The sequence below is a fragment of the Numida meleagris genome, chromosome 12, assembly GCF_002078875.1.
Source record: "Numida meleagris isolate 19003 breed g44 Domestic line chromosome 12, NumMel1.0, whole genome shotgun sequence".
In the NCBI taxonomy this organism is placed as follows: domain Eukaryota; kingdom Metazoa; phylum Chordata; class Aves; order Galliformes; family Numididae; genus Numida; species Numida meleagris.
This window is the reverse complement of record NC_034420.1, coordinates 16,228,737-16,236,886: the sequence shown is the minus strand read 5'-3', so window position 1 is coordinate 16,236,886 and position 8,150 is coordinate 16,228,737. Positions and strand designations below refer to the sequence as shown.

Genomic DNA, 8,150 nt, shown 5'->3' with positions numbered 1-8,150 from the left:
GATGCAAATCACGTTCAGTGTCTTTTTTTCTTTCAGATTTCTGCATAGAGCAGCATTTAGGCATAAAGGGTGGAAAGAACATTACGGACTGTTTTTAATGATGGACAAATATATCGGGTTGCCTTCTGAATGTGTTTCATCCAGTACGTCCCGTGCAGTTCAGTTTTAGGTAAATCCATGATTTGTAACTCTAGAGGGGCAAACACGGGGTTATTTTTGTGCAGCAGCGTGGTCACATAGCTCCTGCCGGCTGCTTGCAAAAGGTTGCCCACGTCACACCAGCAACCTGGTGGACCTTAGAACTTTGCAAGGCGATTCCCATCGCTCTGCAACCCGCTGGTGAGCGGCTCCCTGCGGGTTTACGAAGTAATTCTATTTCTGGCTCAGCCGTGCGGACAGGGTCAGAGGCCGGGCGGGGACACCCCGGGCTCCCTGCTGCGTGCTGCGTCCCCGCCTCGAAGGGATCGTTGTGCCCGGCTCCTCCCGGGCCCGGCTCCAGGCCAAGCAAATCCCTGCAGCTGAGAGGCTGCCGAGGGTGGTGTGATGCGGTGACCCGCCAGCAACAATTCAGCCCTGTGTTTCCTTTGGGAAAAGGCATTTGCATATCCTCTATTTGGTTAAACACATTTGAAAAGGCAAAAACCATTGAGAGGGAGGAATGGGCTGGGGGCCCCCCCGCCTTAACCCTTTGGAGGGCTGGTCTCTTCGCCCTGCCAGAGGGAGGAGGGTAAGGAACAGCAACATCTTAGAGAGATGTCTCAAAATACCCTGAACAGAGGCTCTGAGAGCTGCTTGTGCAACAGGAAAGGGGAAGGCACTGGGGATGAGGAGAAGCCACGAGGAAGGAGGCAGCAGAAAGGCAGCACAGGCTCTGAGCTGAGAATTCATTGATGTGTGGCTGTAGAGATCTGGGAGAGCACAGAACTCAGCATGGACAGGGATGCCTTCGTGTGGCTTGGAAATACATGTCAAAATATGAGAGCTTGGGTGGAAGCGAGCTGCATTTATGTTGGGAATGCTAACACAGGGCACGCGGCGGGGTGCAAAAGTCAGACAGAACTGACTAGAAACGAAACCACAGAAAGCCCAACTGCTGCTTAATTTAAAGTCAAAAAAATCCCTCAAAACTGAAACAAGATGAACTAAATGAAGAGCAAAGACGCTTTGCTTGTAAAACATTCAAACACCACCAAGGCATGCTATTACTATCAGAAGAAAAGAAAGAGTTTCAACGAAGCAAGGACATCCCAAATCCCAGCCTGGCCACAGAGTTCTCAAAACTTTCTGCAGCGGCGATGCCCACGCGCCTGTGTCCCCAGTTCCTGGCAGGATCAGCGCTGTGCCCAGCTGCAATGCAGGGACTGCTCTTTGGGACTCCCAGGAGCATGGGGAGACAGCAGCTGGGAGATGCATCCATCGGTGCTCCTGCGGTGTGAGGAACTGAGGGCTGGAGGGGGAGGAGACAGAAGCACTGTGCTGGTGGCCTTGTGTTAGCATCCCTAATGATTGAATTAATCCTCTGTTCATACAGGGCGATTTCTTCCTGCTGCTCTTTCTTAATGGTCAGAAATACAGAGTGCATAATTAACGACCAAAGGCCATAGGAAGGAATGAGGGGCTGCTCCGCAGGCGGTGAAGTTCCCCCATCCCTTACATCACTTTCATTCTTCTAATCAGTGCCTGTTTTCTGCACTTCCATGAGGGATCCCAGGGCCCTGCTGGCAGTTTTCTGCTCGGTTCCCAAAGCCGTGGCCCCGGCCTGCAGGAACGTCTGGCAGACAAAGCACAGCTCTTGTGGGGATACCCTCATTGTATCACAGTGCTGTGTGAGATGGAGGAGCGGGGGCTGCAACCCAGCTGTGGTTTCCTGGCATGCAACTTGGGTTGGCCGCTCCCCCACCTCTGTGTCCTCCTGGCTGTGACCACCACTTTGTTCAAAATTCAGCCTTCCTCTGCGTTTCTCACTCATTCTGATAATGCACAAAAGCACTGAGAGATTCAATTGGTTTCTCTCTCCTACAGCACTTGTATTTCACGTTGTGTTCATCTGTGAGTTCTACAAGCTCTGTGACTGATGCCACTCTTTCCCCAGAGTCCTCCATCAGGAGCTCAGCCATGGTGCATCCCTGGAGCTGTGCACACACTTGAACCACTTCCCTGTACCCCACTGAGGGCCAACATGACACTGATTTACACCAGGGGGGTCACTTAGCCTCCCACTCCCTGGCAGTTTTATAAACTGGGGCTAATTGCAGAATAGCCACAGATGGGCAAAATGAGTAACATTTGATGAGCTTGCCTGGAAGGTTATTAAATATCTGTGCCCAGGGATGCTAACTTAGGGGCTTTCTTTGTGGACTTTGCTGAGAGGCAGCGCTAGTGAATGGTAGAGTTTTTGTTTTGTTGCTATTGCTGTTAATTAGGAAAACTTATACCAAGCTCAGTCACTGGATTTGTTTGGCTTTTTTTGAACATAGTTAACAGCACGAGGGTGATGTTGGCTATAGTTATATCCTTTTACTCTTTTATTTATTCGGATGGTTTACATCTCTTCTACTAAGGCTCTGAAGCTTTTAATTTAGCAGCCCGGGGCTGCTGGTGTAAGCTCTCTCCTTATCAGAAGCTTCAATTTATGATAATATTTTTTAAGGGGGAAAAAAAACCCACAAAAAAAGGATGCTGCTTTTCCCTTTAAGCAGAGTGTTGGCGGGAAGGCTTCGCAGCTTTGCCCCCCGACGCCTCGCCTGGCTTCTGCTGGGAGCTGTGGAGCTGCAGGCACGGCCGGGGGCGGCTGCGTCCGCACAGCCCTGCGGAGCCCCAAGGGTTACAGCGCGCAGCCCCGCGCTAATACAGCCTAAGCTGATATTAGCCAAGCTTAACTTCTTTCGGCAGTTTGCAGATGGGAAGGGGGTGGGACGTCCTGCAGTCAGCAGTTCTCCACGAGCCCGTGAACGCGGGCGCCGGCGGCAGAGCCGACCATGAGCTGAGCGCGTGGCGCGGACGGACGGACCGACGGGTGCGGTGAGCGCTGCGTGCTCGCGGGTGGCTGCGCGCAGTGGGGTCCCCGCGGCACGGCTGGCGATGGGGCTGCGCGGCGCTGAGCAAAGCGAAGCGGCACCGGGGGCTGCGGCACGGCGGGCGTTGCTGCTGGAGGTCTCAGTTCCGCGCTCGGGGCTGCCGCGCAGGGCAGAGCCCGGTGGTACAGCCGGCAGGATGGGGATGAGCGCAAGGAGCAGAAAGCGCGCGTGGGATTTGCAGTTTTCTGGGTTTATTTTTTTCTATTTGTTTGTTTTTTTTTCCGGATGTCTCTAAGAGCTTTAAAGGGGGAAAAATCTGCAGACCCGTGCAGGCTGGGAGCTGCAGAGCAGTGGGAGTCCCCCAGCCCTCGGGCGCAGCGCTGCCCACCTGCCGAGGGCAAGGACACGGGGTGCAGAGGCAGCGCTGCTCCTTGGGGCCGTCTGCGGGGCTCAGCCGAGCCCCCCGCTCTGTGTTCGCTCCCCAGAGCCCCGTGCGGGCGGCACGACTCGCTCCCGGCGGCAGGAGCTCTGCGGAAAGCAGAGAACTCGGGTCGCTGTGGCTGAGACCCTGCGGGTTGCCAGGCTTTGTGTACGCTGCGTTTCACCGCCGTGTGGCGAGGTGGGCTCTTTGTGATGGATGTTGCCGTCCCTCCTGCTGCAGGGAGGGTGGCTGGGACCTGCCGGGACAGGTGACAACGTGTGTTCTGCCAGAGCTCTGCAGGGACCTGTGCGGAAAGCATGAAACGTGTATGTGATCTACAGCCAAACACTGTGGTTTCACGCTGCCTGCCAGCACACAGACACACGTGTGCCCTGCCTGCGTATTTAAGCCTGCCAATGGGTGGACTGCAAACACAGCTTGAGCTGCACGCTGGAGGTTGAGCACAGAATGTGGAAACCCCATCTGCGGGCATGAAACATCGCGTTCCATGGACACTCGGTGTGGTTTCTTACTTGCTCTGTTGCTTTGTTGTGTTCCACCCCCACAGTGATGGGGATGGGGTGGAGGTGCAAGGAGTTGTTTCTGGAGGATTATAGCGTGGTGGGTTGGTGCTGCTGTTGGGCATCCTTAGGTGTGCAGCCCAAGCATGTGGATGTCTGCAGTTTTACTGCGCAGACCCTGATGCAGTGACCGTTTCTGCAGCAGACGGTCAGGTTTCACGGACCTCATGTGCAAGAAAGCGACCTAAAGTGATGTTCCTTTAAGGGCACCGTGAGATCCTCATGCACAGAAGCGGTGCGGAAATAATTTCAAGCTCTGGCTGGTTGCAGGCAGCGTTGCCTCGGTGGTGACCGAGGGCAGCTGGCGCGGGGCCCGGCGGGATGCAGCAGCTCTGTGCAGCAGACGTGCTGCTCTGCGCTGCGCCGTGCCCGCTTCTCCTGCCTGCTCCACCTGCATGGGAGAAAGGAGTTGCTTTCCTCTGGGTCTCTTGGCACGTGTCTTGCATATTCCTTAACCCTTGCTTTCTGGCCCCTTCCTCCACTGCAGAGTTGCCAAATGAGCTCTGAGATGTCCAAAGCTGTGTGCAGCTGCTGGTTTGTTTTGGGATAAGCCTGGGCTGGGTTCCCGCACTCCTGGTGCACGTGCACAGGGCAGGATGAAACTTGCTCGCTGCAGCGCTGCCCCGAGTGCCCCTTGCTACTCCCTATCTGCGTGGATGGGGTCCTTCAGAAGGCTCTCCAACTTGCAGGGCACTTGATTGGTAATTAACCTGATCTAATTATAGCTGGCTTACTGGGAGGGTTACAACTGTATTTATTAATGCTGGATCATGACACGACTGTTACTTTTTTAAGCTGCCATTTTCGATGCCGTTTCCCAGTGGCAACCACGGCACCGTCTTCATGGCCACACACATAAACAAATCAGGGAGACGAGGTGGGAATTAGTGAGCACAGCCAGCCCACAGGTGGGGGTGGGGGGCTGTGAGCATCCTTCCAACCTGAGCCATTCTATGATCCAAGCATCATATAGCATAGGGGACAACCAGTCATCAATGCCATTGGTGACAGGGTTGGGGATGCTTCATCAGGGATGTGAGCATCAGCAGACCTGTGCCTTAGGAAACTGATGGACTTCAGAGTCGAGAGCTGTGAGCTGTCAAGCTTTCCTCTTTTGGTAGGAACCTTAAAATACTTTCAGGGCATCCCAATGCTTCCTTACCTGGAGGAGTGGCAGATGGGGACCAGCACTCAGCCTGAGCTCTCCTGCACATCATGTCCCAGTGCTGCAGAGCACTGCTGCACTGCATGTAGTGTCTAGGGGACTTTCAGGCTGCTTCCATCTGTGAGCTGAAACTGAGCCATGTGTGGAGTTGGGGGCAAAGCTTCTGAGGTGGGGGTTTGGCATTGGCAGCAAGTGGGTGATATGGATGTGGGGGGACGAGGCCATGAGCATGGGCACTGCTGGCACGGCCGCTGGGTACTTCATTGACTCATTTCCCTTGGCACATGATGTGCTGCAGATATTTCAGATGCTCTAAATACCTCTATTTGTGCCACGATGATTGTGTTCTTTCCGTAAAATCAGACTGTCAGGACACTGAGCTCCCTGTTAGCATTTTTTTTCCCGTTTTAGAGGATGCTTGCAAAGAGCTTGTGTCTTGCAAATGCGTTCGTTTCCTTGCAAATGCATTTCTCGGCAGCGGGAGGCCGGGGCCGCTCCTCGGCGTTGCCTGGAGATCCACATCCTTTGTCTGCGCCTTCCCCTTGGCACCACTGCCGTCCCCAGCAGCTGAGGGGTTGTGTGAGGGGAGCGGAGCTGCTCTGCACCACGTGTTGGTGAGGGACTCCATTGGGAACACAGAGTGGGAGCAGGATGTGTATGTATGCATTTCAGGTTGGATATTAAGGGCAATTTCTTTGAAAGAGTGTCCAGCACAGGCTGCCCAGGGATTAGGGAGTCACCGTCCTGGAGGTGCTCCAGAACGTGGGTATGTGGCACTGGGGGCCATGGTCAGTGGGCATGGTGGGCTGGGGATCTCAGAGATCGTTTCCAACCTGAATGATTCTGTGGTTCTATATGCTTCTATACATTTATCTGTTTGTATATACAAGCGTGTGTGTATAAATGTATACATGCGCTACGTGTGTGTGTACATATATATATATATACACATGCATAAGCACATTATTAAGTCCTTTGGAAACTTGGTCTTGGAGATACTTTTCTGTGCCTGGAGTGACCTGCCCACCTCTCCCAGAAACCCACACCTCGCGCCACTGGGCCGTGCCCCAGCCCATGCTGCACTGCTCCCTGTCCTTCCCCCCCTGCTGTCTCCCATCTCTGAGCAGTAACTTGTCCAACATGTCACCAGTTCTCTCGCTCAGAGCTCCGTTTCCTCCCTGCTCCATGGCAGCTCAGAGCCCTGCCCTGGATGCGGTGCCTCTCTCCATGGCAGGTTGCTGCAGGCTGGCCTGGAGGGACAGCACGGGGCTGGCACAGGGACAGTGCCACGCTCCCACCCAGGTGCAGCGAGCCCCCACCAGCACCCAGCCAATTCAGGTTAAAGAGGCTTAGTACCAGCGAAACCCCGTTCCTTAATAGTCCTTCTGGCAGGCAGCCAGCCGAGCAGATTGGCTGTGTCTGATTCCCAAAGGGAGGGGAGAAGGACATTTTTCATCAGTAGAACGGCAACCTGCTTCCCTTCTGTGCCTCGCTTGCTGGGTGCTGCTGCAGTGCCCTGCCGAGGTGCCGTGGCCTGGCCGGTGCTCAACCCCTCTCCTGCTCCATCCACCAGCACTGCAGAGAGCTGCCCCAGAGCAAACCCGAGCCTGGCATCAGCCCCTCTCTCTACTTATGCTGTCTGAGTCTCAGCATAATAATCCGAAAAAAAAAAAATTGATTATTTTTTGTCTCTTCTGAATTATGACTCGCTGAGCTGTAATGGAATCGCAGTCTGTGGGGACTAATGCTTTTGCTTTGATTCTTAAATGAAATCATTGTGATTTGGCCCTGCAGAGGATGAAGTGTAACCTACGTAGTATACAGTAACTGTGCTTTATGCACTGTGGCACTTGGGGGTCAGTTATCTCACTCACAGACAGTCAAACAAAGCACGTGCAAGGGTTTGTGACGAGGTTTGGTGAGCAGGGTGCGTTTTTTTGACAGACAGCTCTGTTTTGATGAGAACATGCCGTCCCCAGAATCAAAGCAGTGACGCAGCACGTGGAAGCAAAGCCACGGATCTGTCTGAGGGACACTGCATGGGAAGGGCTTACAGTGAAGCACGCACCCACAGGAGCAAGAGCAGGAGAAGTTAGGGAAGTTTTAAATAGCATTAGCCTTGCGCTGGCTGATAATCCTGATAATTAGTTACAGCTGACGGAGCACAGAGAGCCCTGTGTGCTCATCTCTTGTGCTGCTCCACTGAGTGAAGTGCTCTGCCCCTGGGCTGGGATGTGCTGGGAGCTCTGGGCAGGGTGCAGGCTGCCTGGTGGGACACCCGACCCGGGGACTAGGCTGGTTTCCTTTAGTATTACCATTATTTTTAATTTCTTGATCTAGAGGAGAAATATAGGAGGAATACTAGAGGAAGTGAACACATCCTGCAGCACAGGGTGCCTGGGCAGTGTGGCTCCTGCCAAACACTGTGGTCCTCTCCCAGCTCTGCCCCATGCAGTTCACCTGCCCTGAGCAGATCCCTGTGGGTTCATAAGTGTGCAAGATCAAGTGGTGCAAAATTGGGGCTGGGGCTGAGCATCACCCTTGTGCCTGTATCATCTCTGCACCAGCATCGTGCTGCTTCCCCTTTTCCCCCCATCGAGCAGATCTCTGGGGCTCAAAGCTCAGGAGAAAATTGCACTATGTGTTGGGAATGACCCCAGGGGCTGCCTGTGACCATCTCAGCAGCTCCTGGAGGGGATGGTCCTGGCCCCACAGAGTGTGCAGGGTGGGAAGCAGGGGTGGCTGTAGGGTGCTGGGCTGCAGGTCTGGGTGAAGGGGAGGGCTGGCACTGCTGTTAGCCCCGTGATGGGTGAGGTCAGCTGTTTGCTGTGTCGTCTTGCTCACAAAAAATTAAAAATCTCCCCCAGAGCCCGGTGTAGGAGGCCTGTTTGCAGTCTGGCCGTATTTGCCCTCAGTGCAAATGTGGGACAGGGCTGTGAGGGGGTAGTCCTGACCCACAATGTGCC

General features: G+C 54.3%; 1 protein-coding gene across 5 annotated transcripts in view; it reads left to right on the top strand.

Annotated features, from left to right (window-relative positions):
- The window catches only part of ACSL6 (acyl-CoA synthetase long-chain family member 6), a 36,282-nt gene that overhangs the window by 5,726 nt on the left and 22,406 nt on the right, over positions 1-8,150 (top strand). The window contains exon 1 of one of the 5 annotated variants that reach the window (XM_021410528.1): positions 2,314-2,386. The exons of 2 other annotated variants lie outside the window; for them this stretch is intronic. The gene's annotated coding sequence lies outside the window, so the exon portion shown is untranslated. Of the gene's footprint in view, positions 1-2,313; positions 2,387-2,851; positions 3,022-8,150 lie in introns of those variants that run through there. 2 more of the 5 variants (XM_021410529.1, XM_021410526.1) reach the window with 2 other exon arrangements.